Source organism: Rhinichthys klamathensis, unplaced genomic scaffold, assembly GCF_029890125.1.
Source record: "Rhinichthys klamathensis goyatoka isolate OS25496 unplaced genomic scaffold, OSU_Roscu_1.1 h1tg000247l_1, whole genome shotgun sequence".
NCBI lineage: Eukaryota > Metazoa > Chordata > Actinopteri > Cypriniformes > Leuciscidae > Rhinichthys > Rhinichthys klamathensis.
This window is the reverse complement of record NW_026606769.1, coordinates 599079-620611: the sequence shown is the minus strand read 5'-3', so window position 1 is coordinate 620611 and position 21533 is coordinate 599079. Positions and strand designations below refer to the sequence as shown.

The window sequence follows — 21533 nt, the reverse complement described above, 5'->3', positions numbered from 1 at the left end:
GGTGAGAATAATATTGCAACCACTACTTTTGATTCCTGCTGGTGTCACATTGGAGTTACGCTGACAGTTGACAAGCTTGGGAAGTTTTTTTGTTCCAATACTTCAAACATGGTTTGATGTCAAATCATCTGTGTGCAGCAGGCTTTCTGACTGGTGCCCCATTTGAGGAATATAGAGAGGCAAAACGCACAACATTGTTTCTGTGGAGAGTTTTAAAATTCTCTGAAGATGAAAAGAAAGGATGTTCCAGTTGGCTGGATGATAAAAGACAATTCTTTAACAATACCGTATGTAATCGCTCAGCTTGTTGCTTGAGCTTGAAATTGATAGTGTCATGAGGGAGGCATATTATATCAATACCCACAGGTAAAATAATAAAATCTTGCACCTCTTTGATGGGGACACCTTGACTAATGTCAAAAGAGCATTTTCTGTGGAAACTACTTATGTAACAGCATTAAAATGACAGAATTCTCTGCATTTGCTGAACACCAAACTCTTGTCTCTTGCCGCAAATGATAATGGAATAATATTTGCAATTTACCCTCTGAAATTCCTCCATGAAATTACCCAGTTCTATCTGCATAATATGATACTCAAATAACAAATGTCAAGTGCTCTGGCTCTGCGGTGGACCTGGAAGAATTGGCAACATTTTTCCATGTTAATAAACTAAAGGAAAGGAGCCAATCTAATTAGCTAAATACAGACAAGGCGAAAAGCCAGCAGGACCAACTCAGGCAGCTCTTCACCCAGGGCTTCCCATCCATGAGTTTTGAATGAAGGCAATAATTACATTTAAATGTTCTATTTGTAAACTGATAACAGAGAGAAATAATAAGCAATTTAAAATAATTTATAATATTCCAGCTCAGTGATTATTATTGGCTTAGCAAGGATACGGAGGGTTTATTTGGAAGAAAATGATCCTCTTGAATACACCAATTTGTATTCATACATCAAGCCCAAAAGTGCAAGACCAATAGTGAATATACTGCTATTTTGCTTTTCCCCCCATCACAAATTATATGATCAGCATAACAATTTTCCCAAGAGCATTTTGTGAGCTTCAATGGAAGCAAGGAAATTAAATGAGTTCACATGGCCCATGTCAAGGATTTGCTTATTTGATTAGTGATCAAGTGCACTTTAATCTAAAATATGTGTTTGTTTTATGTTGGTTAAATTTTTTTTTTAAAGAATTCTCAAAATATTATTTTTATTTTTTCATGCTGAAATACAGATTTCCAATGTGGTCTCAGACTTTTGGACACCACTGTATGAATAAAAAAAATCTGACTGTTTTGAATATGTCTCCATATGTTTAACAGCTAAAAAGGGTGAAAAAAACATATTGCCATCTTTTTTATTGGACAACACAGAACCCATTCATAAATTATGCAAGCTGTATACACAGCAAAAGAATATTCACTGTGCTTTCAGTATCCTTTAAGCCATTTTACTGAGTCTAGGTGAATGCTCTATATGATGACAGTCCCACTGGGAGCTCTATGGACTGATCTTTAAAGACACATATTCACAAATACACATTAATACCTCCTTATTTTTTTGTCAATGTCTCCCTGATTACATCCAAACCCCTGAGGGCAACTGAATAACAGGCCTTATGGAAAGTTTGAAAGCTTGGCTTCTTCACTGTGGCTGTTTTAAAATCAATACTGTACCTGAGGCTATCTAGGTAGTACTTTTGGCAACCCAGTCTACTTAACATCTGACACAGTCAGCACTCAATCTCAATGTGTCCGACCCAGACATGAATCCTTTTACAGCCAATTTTTCAGCACTACAAAAGGCCTGGGGAACAAAGCCAGGTTATGACGCTATATAATGTACACCTCACCAGTTCAAGGCCGATTATACTGCAGTAGATAAATGCGTTTTAAGGAAAAACAAAAATAAGACCTTGACTCACAGTTTGAACCAGGGCTGAAACCACCCCAAGTCTCACCTAATAATTAGATTTGATCAAATTCTTGTCAATGTCAAAATTATTGAGATGGCCAATCAAATAAAAGAAAGCAGGCTTTACTGTTCACAGAAGCCAAGCACACTTCCGTTTTAATGGTAAAAGAACATGAGGTAGCTAAACATTTAGGATACTTTTACAATACAAATGGTCAATGACTGAGAGTAATATCCAGTGATGCCTACCACTTATTTTTTGGTCAAATTTAATTGTTTTGAATTGAAAATATGAACTATCATTTATGTGATAACTTAATGCAACAAGACAGGAAATAAAAACGAAACCATTTTCGACATATTATCCATATGATTAAGAGTGAATGTGCATATTTTAAAATAACATTTCATTTTCTTAAACCTCCTTAAATTAATGGTGGTAGGCGGTAGGTTAACCAATTACAGTGGAGTAGAGCCGGTACTGTTCTCTGTCACATTCACAACAAACTCAATGAAAACACAACATGCTCAGTATGCTATATAGTGAGCAAATACAGACACCATGCTAGCACTAGCACTTTGGTACTAGCACTTTGGCAGTGCATTGACATGCAGTTAAAGAATGCAATATGATACTTTTTTGTCTATATGAACTCTAGCTTCAATACTGTCAAGGAGACATCTTGTCAAAACACAATATCTTTTAATATAAAAATGTTATTTGTATTGAATTATGTACGTGACTTTATGCTTCCCATCGAGTTAAAACAGTGAGTGAAAATTAAAAAATAACACAATTAGAGCCTCCATCAATCAACCTGCCAATGTTTGCTGCTTTAATCTACAGAACCCATCTGTCCCAGCTCAGAGGCAGTCCAACTTTATATTGAACTTGAAATAGAAGGTGGAGGTTGTGGCGAGGGGGGCGTGGTAAAGGAAGGTCTGCAGCGGGGGAACGAGTGCGGAGATGAGCGGTGATAAGGAGGTCAAGTGAATAATAACTAACCTGTCTTTAATTCCAATGATTGGCGGGGAAACGAGATATAAGCGCCCCGCAGACCTGGGACAGGGAGAGAGAGAGACTGATTACCCTGATGTGATTGATTGTGTGCTGTTTTTGTGACTGTGGAGGCAGAGAGCCTGACAGGATTTATTTTGTTCATTTATTAATTTTGATGAATAATATAGGCTAAAACTTGTTTTACTCGCCACCCCTGACTTCTTTGTCCTTCTTCCTTTGAACTTTGTTACAGAGGTATTTTAAGATAAGAAAATGAGAATATAGCATAATTGTCAGAAGGAACATTGATAATAATAATGAACAGGACATCTAGAACTTATATTACTGTGAGGTTTCACACATAGCTTAGCCTATACAGACAGGCAGAGATTAGAGTAGGCCTACAGTTTAGCATTAAAAAAGGTTTTTTTTTTGTTGTTGTTTTTTTTATATATATTGGGAAAATCTCCCAGAAACACAATAAAAACAGAAAATACAATTATAATTATTGTTAGTACCACTTATATTTGCTCACAATTGTGTTTTATCACAAACCAATGTTCAGTTACATACATTCAGTTCAACCTTATACCTTGTGTGAGTGGCTCATTATTGTTGTGACATCCTTATTCTCTGCAGTCTTCTGATTGAACTGGTCCATACTCTCAGACTTTGTGTCTGTACCAAATTGAGTGAAGGGTTACAATAACAATATGTTTCCATGCTGTTCCTTGGGGTTCTATAATAACATTGCCTCACTATAACTGACAGCCCATCTTCAAATCACTGTCTTTTATAACAGGATGGAGGGGCAATGGCTAATCCATTAAAACATGATAGCCTAGATCTAAGGCCATGTCCACACTAATACGTTTTCGTTTGAAAACGTATATTTTTCTCTCCGTTTTGGCCTTCTGTCCACACAGAGACGTTTTCGTCGTTTTCGTCGTTTTCGTGGACTGTGAAGCCGGAGGTATTTGAAAACCATGACGTAAGTTTAGTCATGTTATCCATACCAATAGATATTCATGTTGTATTGTGCCTGTTATGTGCTATTCACTTTTACACCGTTGCTAAAATGTTACTTTACTCACTCTATATATCACAGCCAGAGCCGGATTAACACGTGCCTAGGGCCCGACTGGCGGGATGGGGCCCAGACAGAGGGATACATTTTTTTTTTTTTTTTTTTACAAATGTCCTATCTACAATTTATTTCAATATTTATTAATTAACTAAAAATAGTGACGATGTTTATCTTAACCATAGACTGTTACATTACGTCACATTAACGCCAGCCCATCAGGTGCTGCGAAGCAAAAGCCTAAATAGGCACGCAAAGAAGCACAGCTCTAATGCAGGTGTGTGCGTTGTCGTTATCTATTTTGGAGTGATTGCAATGTATTCTACTAAATATAAACTTGTACTGTAGATCAGCGTCATTTCTGGAAAAACCATTCACCGCTTTATTACGAGTTTAAAAGAGCGCGAGCGTCAATAACGTGCCCAGACGCGACGCTTTGAATTTGCGCGTAGGCCTACAATGAATAACATCGCGTCGGGAGCTGACTAAAAACGCTACAAAAGTAAAAGACAAGACGTTTGTATTCAAAGTTAAAAAGCCAACACACTACAACATTTTTAAATGTTTCAAATAAAGGATCTTGGGTCTATCTTCTAAACTCTGCTGATGATTAGATTATACCCTGCATCAGCCTACTTACCCAATAATATCAGTTTAGAAATTTTTTTCTAATCAGTAGCGATCGTGTCTTTCTCTTCCACTTCATTTGTGTATAGCATATTTAAGCTAGCAATGCAATGCATAATATCATATTAGGCCTACTTATTAATAATATGACAATATCTGCATTCTGCAGTCAATATCTATTAAATGGGAGGGGAAAATCCTGCCCATACCAGCTATGAAAAAAAATGATAAAAGCATATATCACTGAAGTGGTATTCTGGAACTGTGAGTAAATTGAATAAAACAGCAAAATAACAATAACAATAAAATCTTCATTAAACAAAAAAGAGATTACCTTAGATGAAGTTTGATTAATATGTACATACAGTAGGCTACTGGTAAAAAGTCTGGACCAATTACTATTTTTAATGTTTTTGAAAGAATGTTTTTATTATGCTCTACAAGCCTGCATTTATTTGATCAAAAATACAAAAAAGAAAAAGAAAAACAGGAATATTCAGCAAGGATGTGTTAAATATATAAAAAGTGATAGTGAAGACTTTTTTCAAACAACTTTTAAATAATAAAAAAAAAAATCCTGAAAAAAAGTATCACAGGTTATAAAATAAATATTAAGCACCATTTCTAACATTTGATAATAAATCAGAATATTATAAAGTTTTCTGAAGAATCACATTACACTAAATTCAGCTTTGCATCACATAAATATATTTTAAAGTAGTAAAATAGCAAAACTATTTAATAATATTTCACTATTATTTATCTGTATTTTTGATCAAATAAATCCAGGCTTGATTAGCATAAGAGACTTCTTTCAAAAACATTAAAAATAGTAATGTGTCCAAACTTATGTACTGTGTAAGTAAAAACATTTAAAATTAAATGTTGTATAAATTAAAAGGTTAGGAATCATATTTGTTTCAAGAGTTTTTTATTGGGGGTGGGGGGCCTCCAACATGAATATTGCCTAGGGCCTCCAAATGTCTAGAACCGGCCCTGCCTGCGAAGATGACAGAAAATGTACTCACATTTGCTGTCCTGCGGCAATACAGGAGAGCAGTTGCGTTTTAGACCAAACATATGGTGACTGAGTGCGACCTGGACGCATCAGTAAATGGTGAGATATTTTGCTAAATAAAAATATCCTGTTAGAAGAATTGACCGATAACTTTATTATTTATTTTTCCATCTGTATCATCTCAGTGAGGTTTCACGCATGCGCAGTAAGGTGCATTTAAAAGTTTCTCATCCACACTGAAACGTCGGAAAACGCCTGAAAACGCTTGTGTGGACGGAGAGCGTTTTTAAACGAAAACGGCGTTTTCAAATGTATCTGGATTAATGTAGACGTAGCCTAAGAAACATCTCAATGAATTAATCCAAACCCTTGTCGAACAAGTGTAATCGGTCACAACTGAGTGGTTTCTTGAAAAACCTAATAGATCAAAGCAGGGGCGGAGTGGGACCAAAAAAACTACCGGGGAATTTCGTAGACCACCTGCCCTCGTCGCCGGCTTAAGAGTTCAGAGGCCCCTGGGCACAATGTCTTGTAGGTCCCCTCTTAGGCAGGCCAAATGTATATTATGTCCAAGGACATTTTAATATGGCATTTACAGTTTTAATGACTTAAAAGGAACTTTGTTGTACTATGCTGGATTAAAGCATTCTTTCACATAGGGTTTTGTAAAACTATGTTGTGTGGACCTCTGTGCCTCTAGGGGAGTTCGGGGGCATGCTCCCCCGCAAGAAAATTTTGTACATTTTAAGGTTAAATGCATCAATCTGGTGCTCTTTGAGAGATCAAAATTAAGAGCTTCAACCCATGAACTGCTCATTGAACAAAGAAAAAGCATTGATTTGTACCTGGACTTTAAAGCATCTTTTTAGTTATGAGAGTCTCAGTCTACATTACATTATCAATGTTTTAGGATGCCAAACAATTATTATAATAATGTAATAATGATTTATATAATTATTCCTATGACGTAAAATCCATATAGCCTATAAATGTACTAAATGAAAATGAATATTTCCAAAGTATATTTTAGCCTACATTACACTATAGTATAGGAAAATTAAAATACTTTTGTCCTAATTTCTTCACTTGCAAGAAATAAACCCTTGACCTTTTATTTAGGAGAAAACACCAGATCACCATGCTGATCGCGTGAGCAAAGAGCGCACTTTTCTTTCAATCACGCAGCACAAACAGAATGCCTATAGCTGGGTCATTATCCGAAAACGTGCCATTTCCCACTTTTAATGTTTGATTTTCAAAGTACTGTTTTGAAAATCTTTAAGCCCCTTTTTGGATGAAGTAGATCCTTACCTCTCAGGAAAATATGCCGTGCCATCTCAGGCTATCTTATTTTTTTTTACTTTTTTCATATAACCAACGTAAATGTGTGTGTTTGGTCAACCCTGTTACCGACATAATAATTACTTTTTGAAAAGGTTTTAAATACATAAATAGAACAAATCTGATATACCATGAAAGGTAAACCCCCCCTTGTTACATTAAGAGTTTTTGTGAATTGAGAATATTGAAAGTTTTATTTTTTTTAGTGGATGAATACGTTCGTTTGAAAATGACACTCTCCCAGCATCTTCTGTTTTAAGAAAAATGTATGGAAACAAAAATAAAACACCTCAATTCAACTTTGAGTGGATTATTAGCCTCTCTTACTAAACATATACAATTAGTTGATTACATTTTTATTTTCATTTTTTAAATGATATTAGAATATTATACAAGTAATAGGGTTGACACATCACTAACAGGGTTGACAAGAGTTACCATATTGGTTCTACTGCTTGTTTTAGTTACAGTTATGGGTGTAATGGAGTCTTAATTGGACATTCATAAACCTTTAATTCAACATGACTAATCAGCATATTTTGGAGACAGATCTATTGAGATATTTTAGCATAAAAATTATGCAAAATTATGATGATTCTGCGAATGTAAATGTAAACCAATTGTTTTATTAAAACATTAAAATTACATTGCAATTAAATGATCAATTGAACATGTTTGGCCTTAACAGAATAAGCAAAAACCACTAACGATCACTTACTAAAGGCCACTATAAAAAAGTATAAAAAAAACAAAATGCAGATCATATAATGATTATGTAGGCATTTGGTGAGTGTGTTGTAAAATAGAGGAAGTAAACAGGTTAAAAATCTTATGTCTAGAGAAATTGGGTTTAAAGATTAGACACATTTCATAGGGGCCATTTCCTGCTTCTATCCTGAGGGTGAGTGGTGATGCAGCGATTTATTTTGTTAAAAGGATAGTTCACCCCAAAATGTAGATTCTGTCAGTAATTACTCACCCTCATGTTGTTCCAGACCCGTAAGACTTTTGTTCATCTTCGGAACACAAATTAATATATTTTGATTAAATCTGAGAGCTGGATCACTCCTAGGCTTCTAAGGGATCGAAACTTGCCGGCCCAGAAAAGTTATGAAAGACATCGTTAAAATAGTCCAAGTGACTGCAGTTGCTCAATCTTAAGTTTATCAAGCAATGAGAATACTTTTTGTGCGTAAAAAAACAAACAAAAATAACGAATTTATTTAACTATTAATTTCCTTCTCTGTGGGCCTCGAGTGAGTTCACGTAGTGTAACAGCGCAGCGCTTCTGTGCTGCTGTACGTCACACGCAGGCTCACTATTGGCCAACGCTGGTCATGTGTGTGATGCGTGTGACGTTCAACCAGAAGCGCTGCGCAGTTCCACTACGTGAACTGACTCAAGGCCCACAGAGTCTTACGGGGTTGAACAACATGAGGGTGAGTAATTACTGACAGAATTTTCATTTTGGGGTGAACTATCCCTTTAACCATTCCCGCCCAGCAGACAGTCGTTAGTCCTCAACTACGTCCACAACAACGTTTTAAGTACTGGTGCTTAGGACCGGAGAAAAAGGACTCGGTAAAGGAAAAGCTAACTGTTGAAGATGTTTGGCCTTAACAGAATAAACAAAAGCCACTAATAATCACATAATTTAACATTCCTGTCTGCCTACCCAACAAGTTGACCAGATGTCTTTCCATATTTCTACGTGCCGTGCTTTCACATTAAGAGGAGCAGGAATCATTCTTAAAATTTCATCACCAGATGCAGTCCTCACGGGCTGGCCAGAAATATCTATTCGGGCCGTTTTTTCCCTGTGTCTCTGTCCTTTCTCCATTTTGCCCTCTCTTTTCCTAAATATGCCTTTTGTCTTTCAGGATCAGCATCTCTACGTTGTCTGTATCTGCGCTGTTTCTCCAACCCAATCTTACGGCAATTCGTACGAATTTTACGAGGTGGCTAATTCGTAACAATGCGTACGACCTCACTCGTATGAATTAGTAAGATTTTTGCTAAATCGTACATATTTTACGAGTTGCCAAATTCGTACGAATGACCTACCCCTGACCCCGCCCCTGAACCTACCCATCACGTGAGGTCGTATGAATTCTTACGAATTAGCCACCTTTTAATCACTCGTACAAATTCATACGAATTGGTCGTCAGATAGCGTTGGTTTCTCAGCTGCAGAAAGAGGCATCCTAACAAAATCAAATCAAATACATAAAACACTTTAACAGCAACCTTGTTCATTTATTGACTTCTCATAATAAAAATAATAATGACTTTTGCTTTATAAAGCACATTTATAAAACCCAATGCACTTGTGTGTATCAGTATAGATCAGTAACCTCAACACATTTTAGCCTACCTATCAGTAGAATAAATAAAAAACATGATTTTTAGGGATGAAACCTGTAAAAACATGTATATTATGTAAATACTATTAGTAAGAAAAGTACGTCTGTGAAAATTCTCAGTCATCCAGGTCATAGTTATCCAAGAAGGGTTGGCTCAGGAGTGACAACTCCACAGAGGTTCAAAAACCTGGCACTCCCCATCAGTCATTTAGAACTGAAGAAACCCCTTGGATGAGAGGCAAAATATCTTCAAATATGGAAGTACCAAGTCCAGTTGCCCTTGATTTAACCCGTCTTGGGTATACAACATGGGTAAGACACACAAAGCATATACTTTCGTCAACCCTGTTACCCTGGAATGGTAACAGGGTTGACGGTAACAGGGTTGACGAAAAATGTTATTGGCGGCCATTACTAGCCATGAGGTATAGGTAATAACACTACATTATGTGCCTTAATGAGAGGCTTAAATGTTGTTATATATGTACATTTTTAAATATGTACAAATAACGTTTTAACGTATGCTTTTCTGGTAACAGGGCTGACACAATGAGCGTGTCCCCATCTTTCAGACATTACATAAACTAAAAAAAAATCATTAAAAGAAGAGAACACTTACTTGTCTTCTACAATCAACTTCATGAAAGGCAGATGATGTCATTTCCTGGAACTGATGCAACTTTTGGAATAGTCCATTATCTTTAAAGAGGTGTTTTCATAAAAAGTAACAGGGTTGACGCGAACCTAGGTACCCGACTAAATTGTGTTTTTTTTTTCTAAATTTGACACATGTTAAGAATAAAATCCATTCATAACTAATGAACTGACACTTAAGGCTTTATATAAGTATGTGTTTTTTTATAATAGTTTGACTTTTTTGGCCTTGATAGCAAGTAGAAGTAGAAAAATCATACTGAGGGACAGGCCATTTTCAACATTTCTGCAAGATGCTTTGCACAAAAATGTGATTAAAATCCTATAAAAACAAAAGAAGCAGAAATTAATTTATTCTTATATTATGAGACATAATATGGAAACTAAATTATAAAATATTTTACTTGTTTTATGGTTTATTAAGATTTACAGAGCTTTTTTTTCTGAGGGACACAAAATGGCACGTTTTCGTATAATGATCCAGCTACTTAAAGTCTTGTGCTGTTTTATAAAGGCACAAAGCCATATCATGGTTTCGATTTAGTTCGTTGTCAAAATATTACGCTAGAGACCTTTATGGTATAGGCGGTACAGTTTACATCTCATATGTGTTGGGAAAAGAGGGAAGAGAGAGTTCGGCAAAAGGCGGATTCGAACTCGGGTCGAGCGCGTCAAAAGCTGCTTTCATGCACTACACACCCTACCACCCACACCACTAAAAAGGCGTGTAGCTAAAAAGACAGGCGTCTTTTTGATAAAAAGACAGGCACTTAGTGCAAATACGCTCCGTTATCGAAAATGTAAAAAAACAGGGTTTTTTTCCCTTGCTTGGGCCTCAAGTGTGCATGGCTATAACACTTAACATGGTATAGCTATTATCAGACCGGCCCTCGCAGGCCTCGAAACACTACCGGCCCACCGGGGAAACTCCCGACTCTCCCGATTGCCACTCCGCCCCTGGATCAAAGACAAGATGGGACCCAGATACATCATCTGTTGAAGAACTACAAGTTTTAAAGTTGTCACTCAATTCTTTCTTTATTAAGTCAAAGATGCGAGCTGCAGTAAAATGATGAAACAGTCAGGATTCCTTGTAATGGTTCTCATAGCAGCTGTCAGCAATGAATAAAGGAGGGCTGTCTTTGATCAGTTACTTCTGGTCAGAACAAGGAGACGTTGACCTCATATTATTCTAGAGAACAGCGAAGAGATCTCATATATCATCCACGCTTGAATGCATTTCATTCAGAAATCAGTGGACACTGAACAGCTCTAGAGTAATATGTATTTGTTTAAGAGGACTGGACACATGTAGAGCTTATCAAGCTAATCACACTGTTGGTGCTGTTGTGAAGAGTATAGCTACTCATTTCATACTCCTTACCGTGCCAAGAGTCTGATTCTCACAGTCTGAAAAACATAGTGGTGTAACAAATGATAATTGTTTTTTTTAAGTGAATTAGGGTCAATGAAAAATAAGAGTGACTGTCACCATTTGATCTGACTTCATTATCTTTTAAAGCAGTAGACTAAATTAATTTTAAAAGCAATTTGCTCACAAGGTGAGTCTGTAGAAGAACCAGATTTTAACCCCTTTAGGTTCAAAGATCGCTGACGGCCCCAGATTATTGTTGTTCAACATTCACCTCACGTTAAAACATCACACTCTTTTAGATCTCACTCTTAAAAAGATTAAAGACTCCAGCTTCGATATTTGGGGTTAAAGAAAAATGGATCAAAATTGAGAGTGGAATTAAAACGATACTCGGTTACTAACGTAACCTCGGTTCTCTCTAGAGAGGGAACGAGTATTGCGTAAGTTTAGCTTACGCTACGGGAAAGATTCATCTTCTCGAGATATTGAAGCCAAAAAATTATCCTTAATTTTGTATTCATTGTCAACGCAGTGCAGCAGCTAGCAGACCTAGAGCAGGCCATCTCGCGTGCTTATTGGCTGCCCTGCATGCATCTGCTGCAGCCTACCAGTGAGCCCCGCGTGACGTCACACCCAATGAAGGGCGCTCGCGCCTTCATAGCGTCATAGCCCGCCAGAATGGGCGTGGCTTAGCGTATATAAGAAGGGGCTCGTAGGCTGAATTCCCTGGTTTTTCGACAACTGAAGCGAAGTCGCTCGTGGCGCGAGCACGGCCGGTTACGCAATACTCGTTCCCTCTCTAGAGAGAACCGAGGTTACGTTAGTAACCGAGTATCGTTCTCTTACGAGAGGTTCTCTTGTATTGCGTAAGTTTAGCTTACGCTACGGGAACACTTTGTCAACGCCGTGCGCGCCAAGCATCCACCATGAGGCCCCGAACTTTCAGGGAACCCCTATGAGGTGGAGAATAAGGTGGCCAGCTACGCGGGCCATCACTTGTACATAAGCACACATAGGGAATACAGAGCAGCGCGCCGGTCTGTATAGGCACATGGCTCATACCCCACTTAGTGCAGCTCAACCAGGAGAGCTGGGTCATGTGAGAGTGATCTGAGCAGGAGGTCTGGGCAGAATACACCTCTCCTCTAAACCGACAACAGTTTAGCCTGCAAGGCAGGAACTTCCAGGTTATAAAACCTGACAAAGGTAGACGGGGAGCTCCAGCCCGCCGCCACACATATGTCATGGATAGAAATTCCACTGGACCATGCCCACGAAGAGGCCACGCCTCTCGTGGAATGAGCCCTGATGCCCAGAGGGCATTGCAGACCTTTTGACGCGTAAGCGGCTGCTATAGCGTCCACTATCCATCTGGACAGGCTCTGTTTCGAGGAGGCGAGACCTTTGGTGCGCCCACCGAACGAAACAAACAGCTGTTCCGAACGCCTGAATGAGGCGGAGCGCGTAATGTAAAACCTCAGCGCTCTGACAGGGCAGAGGAGGTTCACATCACTTTCGCTGTCAGATGCTGGGAGCGCTGACAACGAGATGACTTGCGCTCTGAACGGAGTGCCCATCACTTTCGGAACATAACCATGTCTAGGTCTGAGGATGACTTTAGAGTCATTCGGCCCGAACTCAAGACACGACGCGCTGACAGACAGCGCATGTAGGTCCCCCACACGCTTTACTGACGACAGTGCAGTCAGAAAGACGGTTTTTAGTGATAGATATTTCAACTCCACAGAATCCAGTGGTTCGAAGGGAAAAGCTTTCAGGGCCTCCAGGACCAGTGAAAGATCCCACATGGGAACCGACGGGGGGCGCGGCGGGTTCATCCTCCTAGCTCCTCTTAGGAAGCGGATGACCAACTCATGTCTTCCCAATGACTGGCCGTGCGTCGATTCTGCGAACGCTGCCACGGCCGCCACATACACTTTGAGCGTGGATGGGGACCTCCCCTTATCCAACAGCTCTTGTAGGAAGGAGAGCAGCTGCGCCACCCCGCATGTCCGCGGGTCCAGACCTCTGTCGGTGCACCATTCCGAGAACACCGACCATTTAGACGCGTAGAGCCTTCTTGTAGAAGGGGCTCTAGACTGCGTGATCGTGTTCATTACTCCTTCTGGCAGGGCAACGAGTACCCGTTGATCAACCATGCGTGCAGAGACCAGCGCTCTGGATGGGGATGCCAGATCGTGCCGCGAGCCTGAGAGAGGAGATCTGCCCTCACCGGAATCGGCCACGGAGCTGTATGTGACAGCCGTGCCAGCTCCGGGAACCAAATCTGATTCTCCCAACGCGGGGCTATGAGGAGCACCGAGTGGCGCGTTTCCCTGATTCTCTTGATTACCTGTGGTAACAGAGAGACCGGGGGAAAAGCATATAGAGTCGAAAAATCAGGGAATTCAGCCTACGAGCCCCTTCTTATATACGCTAAGCCACGCCCATTCTGGCGGGCTATGACGCTATGAAGGCGCGAGCGCCCTTCATTGGGTGTGACGTCACGCGGGGCTCACTGGTAGGCTGCAGCAGATGCATGCAGGGCAGCCAATAAGCACGCGAGATGGCCTGCTCTAGGTCTGCTAGCTGCTGCACTGCGTTGACAATGAATACAAAATTAAGGATAATTTTTTGGCTTCAATATCTCGAGAAGATGAATCTTTCCCGTAGCGTAAGCTAAACTTACGCAATACGAGAGAACCTCTCGTAAGAGAACTGTTTTTTTTTTTTGCATCTGGCAAAACCATTAATAGTTTACCTATATATTTTTCCTAATGACCAGATGGAGGATTGAATAACTGGGTCTCTGCACAACCATAAATTTGGTGAACATCTGTCACAACCTCTGGGTGGAGAAGAGGGAGGACAGAAGAATATCTATCATTGGCCCTTGCATCTGTCATGCAGATACATTGGAACATATGCCATTGGAATTTGGATTAAACGTCAGAAAAAAGACAGAGACAGAAAATATAGATACTCGTGGAAAGAATGTACAAGATGGCACCAGGGCCATAGCTAAGAGGGTGGAAGGTGAGAATGAATAGCGGCTCACAACAATTTCTGTATAATTAATGTAGGAAAAAGGGATTCTTCTGCTTTCTTTACTTCTCATTCTAAAAACTGAAATGACAGAGGTTCATGCAGTGGGTGAATCATGTTGACAAAAAGGATACAAAAATCTGTGTAGCATGAAAGAAAGGAAAGGAAGTTCAAGAGGCCAGAATGAGTGTAGGAGCACAATACAAAACCATTTTTTTCTATGAAATTGAAGTTTGCCAATTAAGTCATATTAACAGTGTTAAAATCGCCTGATGAATATCAAAATCAACAAATGTAATAAATAAAGTTTACGTATGATTCAAATAAATCAACCAGTACAATATACATGGGGCATAGCAATATACAATACTAAGCTTTGGCCCTGCATTGTCACAAAATCTATAGTGAAAGATCTTCTGTAGTGTGTTAAAAGGGAAAGCGAGAACAATAATAAAGGTCAGTGATGCACAGGCTGAATGCCCAGAGCACCACCACCTGCCAGATCTTCCTTAAACAACTCAATCAGAGCGGAATTGAATAGAGAAAAACTAGATCATCTATTTATCAGCCAAACCACTGACAAATGAGCAGTCAGTCATGACATGACATCTCACTATAGGGCGCTTTATGTAGAGCATAGATGGGTCATGTAACGAGGTCATGCTGATATATATTTACATTTACACTTACATTTATGCATTTGGCAGACGCTTTTATCCAAAGCGACTTACATTCAATTTCAAGGTACACATTTACATTCTTATCAGTTCTTGCTTTCCCTGGGAATCCCATGACCTTGGCGTTGCAAGCACCAACGCTCTACTGTTTGAGCTACAGGAAAGAAATAGATGTGGTTGTTGATTAGTAATTGCCATTTTCTTGATGATTAGGTCAGAGATGACCTACATTAAATTGTCTTGAGACAAAGGGACAGATTTTCATCTCTTTGAACACAAATTGTAGTTCCCTTTCAAGGGAACTTCGAGCTGCGTTTGAGACGCGGTGGGAACGCTCTGCGTGATTGCGTCATGAAGCACGTGTAAAATCAGTCCAATGGAAGCCCGATACGTCATAGGTGACGTCATAGACCAGGAAACTATAAAGCACCCTTGAAAACCGACCGCAACAGCTTCTGTTGTCTTCAGTAAGCGCTCTCTGTGACTCTGTCCTTGTCTATTTATTGTTGTCTGTCCGATCATTACATATATATATATATATCATTATGGCGAGCAAGCAAGATTACAAACGTTGTGTTGTCCCTTGCCCTCGTTTCATTACGGGTGGGGACACTAATCAGATGTGTGTTGCTTGTTTGGGAGTGGAGCATGCCCAGTCATGCCCGTATTCGGCAGCAGGTCAGGCTGCAGCATGCTTACATACAATGTCGATATTACAAGCTTATCAGGCTGACCTGCTGAGGGACATGGATGATTGTGAGGAAGTTAGTGCTGATACTATTCGAGAATTACGTCGCACAACGGATCTATCTCTCCGGGCCACCAAGGAGACGGCTAAATCTGTGGGCCGTTCTATGGCAGCCCTGGTGGCCACGGAACGTCATTTATGGTTGAATCTTTCTGAAATCAAAGATAAAGATAGATCTGTTCTTCTGGACGCACCGCTTTCTCCTACAAGTCTGTTCGGCGATGCTATAAATTGTGTTGTCGATAGGTTTCAAGAAAATAAAAAACAAGCGGCTGCGTTTCAGAGGTTTCTTCCTCGCCGGTCCAGTGTCCCCGAGGCTGCACGTAATATAAAGATTGAGCAGCCTCGTCCGTCTATGAGCTCCGCACACAGATTCCAGCAGAAACAGAGCGTCGCTGCTCGGGCTCCTCCACAATCAGGGGTTCCCGAGTGGCGTTCGCAGTCCAGGCCTGTTGGGGGTAGACAGGATCTGAGGACTGTCATCTCCAAGAGAGCCTGGACTAAGAAGAAGTCCTGACGCCGAGTGTGCCAGGCTTCTGAGGGTGGTCCCCTCCAAGGAGGAACGATTCCGAGGAACCGTTTCTCTTTGGCGCCCTCCGGGGGGCGATTCTCCGAGGAGAGTCGCAGCGTTGCCACATCGGTTGTTCCCTGCCGGTTCGCCGTTTCAGGGCACCGAGGTGTCAGCGTCCCCGTGCAATCCTCTGAGGAGGGTTGTAGAACGGTCAGTTCGGTTGTTCCCTGCCGGTTCGCTGCTTCAGGGCGCCGAAATGATTGTTCAATCAAATCCAGAGGCCAGTCTCGAGAGACTGGTTCCCTTATCAGAATTTCTGGCAGCGTGGAAACTTCTGCCAAATATTTCTTTATGGGTCCTGCACATAATAGAAAAGGGTTACAGAATTCAGTTCGGTTCTTGTCCGCCCAGATTTCAAGGGGTCCTTCCCACAGTGGTGGACTCACAGCAGGCTCTGGTTATGGAGCAGGAAGTTCTGACACTTCTTCAAAAAGGAGCGATAGAGAGGGTGCCTCCTCCCAACAGAGAGTCAGGGTTTTACAGCCGTTACTTCATTGTTCCGAAAAAGGATGGAGGGTTGCGTCCTATTCTAGATCTGCGCCAGTTAAACAGCAGAGTTCAGAAACTCAAGTTCAGGATGCTCACACTCAAGCAAATTGTTTCACAGATTCAGTCCGAGGACTGGTTTGTCACAATAGACCTGAAAGACGCTTACTTCCATGTATCTATCCATCCTCATCACAGGAAGTTCCTGAGGTTCGCTTTCGGGGGCGAAGCTTACCAGTATCGGGTTCTGCCGTTTGGCCTAGGTTTATCACCCCGCACCTTTACAAAATGCGTGGATGCAGCTCTGGCTCCCTTGAGACTCCAGGGCATTTGCGTATTAAATTATATCGACGATTGGTTGATTTTAGCTCAGTCAGAGCAGTTGGCGGTTCGGCATCGAGATGTCGTTCTGTCTCACATAAAGGAGTTGGGGTTGCGGCTCAACACCAAGAAGAGTGTTCTCCTCCCTACTCAGAGGACCACTTTTTTAGGTGTAATTTGGGATTCGACCACAATGCAGGCACGTCTATCTCCTGCTCGGATCTCTGCGATTCTCACAGCCGTAAAAAAATGTAAAACTAGGCCAGTCACTCACTGTGAAACAGTTTCAGAGACTGTTGGGGCTCATGGCAGCAGCGTCCAACGTGATTACTTTTGGCCTGCTGTACATGAGACCCCTGCAGTGGTGGCTCAGAACCAAGGGGTTTTCTCCGAGGGGAAATCCGTTCCGCAAGATCAAGGTCACGCGGCTATGCCTTCGTGCTTTGGTCATGTGGAAGAAACCTTGGTTCCTCGCCCAGGGCCCAGTGCTGGGAGCTTCTTGTCGACGCGTCACGCTTTCGACGGATGCTTCCCTCACAGGATGGGGGGCGGTCATGAGTGGCCGCTCGGCGCAAGGTCTTTGGCAGGACCATCAACTGTCATGGCACATAAATCGTTTGGAGATGATGGCGGTATTTCGAGCTCTCAAATATTTCCTGCCAGACCTGAGAGGCCATCATGTGTTGGTTCGTACGGACAACACGTCAGTGGTTTCATATATCAACCATCAGGGGGGTCTGAGGTCACGTCACCTTTGCAAGCAGGCCCATCAGATCCTCCTATGGGCCCAGGGGAAGTTGCTATCTCTCAGAGCAGTTTACATTCCGGGGCGTCAGAATGTGGGAGCAGATATACTGTCAAGGCAGGGGCTGAGGCCCGGGGAGTGGAGACTTCACCCCGAGGTGGTGGAGCTCCTGTGGGAGAAATTTGGTCGTGCTCAGATAGACCTTTTCGCATCCTCAGATACAACCCATTGTCCCATGTGGTTCTCTCTCACGCACCCAGCTCCTCTCGGACTGGATGCGATGGTGCAGGTGTGGCCGAGGCTGCACCTGTATGCATTTCCCCCGATATCATTGCTCCCGGGGGTTCTGGAGAGGGTTCGCCGGGAAGGGGCCCGTCTGCTACTAATAGCCCCTTACTGGCCGACTCGAGTTTGGTTCTCGGACTTGGTGTCTCTTCTGAACGGCTCTCCCATGGAGATTCCAATCAGGAGGGACCTGCTGTCCCAGGTAGAGGGCACGATTTTTCACCCTCGGCCGGAGTTGTGGAAACTGTGGGCCTGGCCTCTGAGGGGGCCAGGCTCATAGAATCCGGTCTCTCGACTGAGGTCGTTGAGACCATTCTCCATTCCAGAGCCCCTTCCACGAGAAGACTGTATGCGCTGAAATGGAAATTATTCTCCACCTGGTCTGGTGAGCGTCAGTTAGATCCTGTTAACTGCCCTGTTGGTTCAGTTCTCGATTTTCTGCAAGACCGTTTCTCTGCTGGATTATCTCCTTCCACCTTAAAAGTTTATGTGGCGGCTATATCGGCCTATCATACCCCTCTGGGGGGTACTTCTATTGGGAGAGATCCTCTGATTATTCGTTTTCTCCGTGGTACATTGAGGTTGAGACCTGCACTGCACTCTAGAGCACCGGCTTGGGATTTAGCCATTGTACTTGAGGGTCTGGCTCTGGCTCCCTTCGAGCCTATTGAAGAGGTTTCAGAAAAATTCCTCACTTTGAAAGCTTTGTTTCTCCTTGCTATTTCATCTATCAAGAGAATTAGAGATTTGCATGCCCTGTCGGTTGCTCCTTCATGCCTGGAATTTGCACCTGGTATGGTGAAAGCATTTCTATACTCTAGACCGGGTTATATGCCTAAGGTCCCAGTTAATGTTGGGGGCCCAATAGTGTTGCAGGCCTTTTATCCTCCACCTTTTAATACCCCAGATCAGGAACAACTGAACCTGTTATGTCCAGTTCGGGCATTGGATGCCTACGTTCACAGAGCTGCCCTGTGGCGTAAGTCAGAGCAATTATTTGGATGTTTTGGGTCACTCAGAAGAGGGTGCCCTGCATCGAAACAGGTTATGAGCAAATGGATAGTCGAGGCTATATCATTGGCTTATGAAGCGGCCGGTCAGCCTTCACCTATGGCTGTACGGGCCCATTCTACAAGGAGTATGGCGGCCTCTACGGCCTTAATTTCGGGTGTTTCCCTTCTTGACATTTGTAATGCGGCAGGATGGTCCTCTCCGCATACATTTGTCAGGTTTTATGACCTTGACCTCTCCACTCCTGGGGCGAGGTTGCTTGCTTCTTAGTGTGCGCCAAGGACTTCACACAGAACGGGCATTTGTCACTATGGCGTAGTGGGTATGGGGTTCCCACCGCATCTCAAACGCAGCTCGAAGTTCCCTTGAAAGGGAACGTCTCAGGTTACGTATGTAACCCTGGTTCCCTGAGAGGGAACGAGACATACCCTGATCGACTTACTTCAGACTTTTCAGAAGCTGTCGCAGTCTGTTTTCAAGGGTGCTTTATAGTTTCCTGGTCTATGACGTCACCTATGACGTATCGGGCTTCCATTGGACTGATTTTACACGTGCTTCATGACGCAATCACGCAGAGCGTTCCCACCGCGTCTCAAACGCAGCGTCTCGTTCCCTCTCAGGGAACCAGGGTTACATACGTAACCTGAGACGTTTTTTTAATTTCTTGATGGTAAATTATCAATAATGGACTCATGTTAAAACACTATACATTAAATTACAGTTAAAAGTGAAATACATTTACATTGTTACAAATTATTCAAATAAATGCTGTTTTTTTTTTACTTTATGTTAATCAAAGAATCATGAAAAAAAAATGTCATCAAAGTTTCCACAAAGATATTAAGCAGCACACCTGTTTTCAACATTGATAATAAGAAATGTTTCTTGGACGGACAGACAAACAGACTGTTGCAAATATATTATATTTTGATTTCTAGGGCCTAGTAAGTCACTGATTAGCTGGTTTAGGAGTGTTTAAATGGGGTTGAACTCTGCAGGACAATAGCCCTCCAGAACCGAGTTTGGAGACCCCTGCCTTAGACAGTCAAAATTATTTAGTAAACCCAAAAGTCTGCACACACTCCTCCCCACACACAAACCCATGCTCAGGAAAAAAGAGCCAATTATTTCCTACAAATTATTTAATTTACTGCATGGCTTCACTAATGTTTTTTTAGTCCTGCATTTTGGCATGTTTTGAAGGCCTCTGTTGACCCCTTGGTTTTAATGTATTTTTGCGGTCTTAAGCCCACTGACTTGTGCGTCAGTAAAGCACCAAAATACTTATATCAAAAACAAAATATGCTATTTTAAATACTGTATACAACATGCCACATACATAACTGCGTAGGAACCATCAGAAAGTGCTCAGGAACTCCATATAGATTGTCCATTACTTTATCTCAACGAAAGACACATGAACTTTTGATTGGATGGATGGCCTACCATCCCTCCAGATACTGAGTGGAATAAATGGGCAATCTAATTTATACTTTACTCTGCAGAGAGCAATAGAAGCTGCTTCTGCAGGCCATTTATAAGTTAACCTCTTTAAATTAAATGTTTAATTATTTAAAACGCCATGGGCGAGCTGCCTGAAAGTTTGAGAATCCTTCAGTACAGTTGTAATTCTCAATCATGATTTTAAATGGGATCTGCCAAACCAATACACAAGTACTGAAATAACAACATAATTTTTTTCTATATAGACGTTGCCCTTACAGGCTAATCCTCTATAACTGAGAAATTCAAAGGATTTGAGAAGAAACCAAAAGTGTTCTCTCAGACCAAATCAAATCTCTCTTAACAAGAGCAATACAACTAACACAGTTTAGCATCAAAACACGTTGAAAACTAAAAAAAACGATTCCGACTCCAGCACGGCCAGAGACCAGCCATCCACCACCATCGAACGACCCAACAGAAATGGTTTTAGAGCCCACCGCAGACAAGGGAGACCAGCCTGCCCCAATCGACAAGACTGATTCAACAGAGAGGACAGGAGAGGACATCGCCCCAGAGCCTGCGTCCCTTAGAGAGTCAGGTGCGTGAGCTGGAACCACCATCCGTCGCAGAGGGATTTATAGTGGAGTTTGAGGGTTTGGAGGATAGCCCTGTTTACACTCCTGCTGCTGTTTGTGAGTTAGATATAGCCTTTGGAAGCTATTTAGAGGAATGGAAGGACATTTTTCAGGAGGATTTAATTTACTGGTTTGGGGAGGTAATACCCAGTGTCCCTGTATCTCCAGTGACCCTTGT

The 21533-nt window shown here is 41.6% G+C and overlaps 1 long non-coding RNA gene across 1 annotated transcript; it reads left to right on the top strand.

The window, feature by feature from the left end:
* The first annotated feature begins 1571 nt into the window (after nt 1-1571).
* LOC130100743 (uncharacterized) lies at nt 1572-21276 on the top strand. Its single transcript, XR_008808920.1, has 3 exons — nt 1572-1699; nt 2771-2908; nt 21154-21276. It is a non-coding gene; the product is annotated as an uncharacterized LOC130100743 (long non-coding RNA).
* The last annotated feature ends 257 nt before the right edge of the window (nt 21277-21533 follow it).